This window comes from Phoca vitulina, unplaced genomic scaffold (assembly GCF_004348235.1).
Source record: "Phoca vitulina isolate PV1807 unplaced genomic scaffold, GSC_HSeal_1.0 scaffold42, whole genome shotgun sequence".
Classification (NCBI taxonomy): domain Eukaryota; kingdom Metazoa; phylum Chordata; class Mammalia; order Carnivora; family Phocidae; genus Phoca; species Phoca vitulina.
Window position 1 is genome coordinate 1691885 of NW_022589745.1, and position 1186 is coordinate 1693070.

Sequence of the window (1186 nt, forward strand, 5' to 3'; positions counted from 1 at the left end):
TCAGTGAGGGGCGCTACCGCCTGGTGTTCAAGATGCAGAAGGAGGGAGCTGGGGAAGTCAGTATTCTCAAGTGAACGGTGTCCTGTTTAAAACCACAAACATCATATATTGCAATTCACTGACGCATGCTGTTAGTAGCTCAGTTAAGGCCTTTAACTTGTTCACAGGGAGTGTGCCCCTATACTAGGCCCTGGGACACTTGCTGTCACTTCCTTCCTCCCGGGAGTGGAAGGTACAAGCAGGACCCGAAGTGCAGGGTCTGGGGGAGCTCGGAGCGGGCAGGGCTGTGGCAGAGCAGTGCCCAGAGGTGAGGGGTGGGACTGGGGACAATTGGCTGTGACTTCCACGGAGTGTGGATGGACGTGAGCCACGGAGCAGAAGGGGTCGCGCTGGGGAGACCAGCGAGGGTCACCTCAACACGGCTCACCTTGGGAACTCCCACAGGAGACCGAGCACTTGATCCTGAGGGCCCGGGGATGGGCTGCAGCTGGCGAGGGACATTTGGAGGGAACACCTGGCTTCAGGGGAACAACAGCCTAAAAGAGACTAAGCGGGGGACAGATAAGCCCTTGGAAGCTGCGCCATCGTTGTGGGCAGCGGGGTGTGGTTGAAGTAAGTCACTGCGAGAAGGTGGATCCAGACATTCTGGACGGCCTGGCCATCCCTGCGCACCTGGCGTCTAGGACGGGGCCCGGTACCCAGGAGTGCTCAGTAAACGTCCGTCAGAGAAAGAAAGCACACAGCGGTCAAACTTGAGTGTGCATAACGCCACTTCTGTCTTTCCGCACTGCCCGAGCTAAGAGCGCGCCACCAACAGTGAGGGATGGCAGGGAAGGCAGGTGCCTCCGTTCCTCAGGCTTCCCATGGGGTCTACTCAGCCAGAAGGGACAGGGTGACAGACCCGCAGCGCCAGAGGCAGGCCCTGTGCCGGGACAACAATGCCGTGCAGCCTGCGAAAGGCCTATGGGAGCGCTCCCCGACCAGGGCACGACTGCTAGGGCCCAGCTCCCCACTGCCTGTCCTAGACCAGGCCCTGCCTCCACTACCTCCACCTACCTGCCCCTGCGCCTCCCCCACCTGGACCCACACCTGGACCCCCTGCGCCTCCCCCACCTGGACCCACACCTGGACCCCCTGCGCCTCCCCCACCTGGACCCACACCTGGACCCCCTGCGCCTCCCCCACC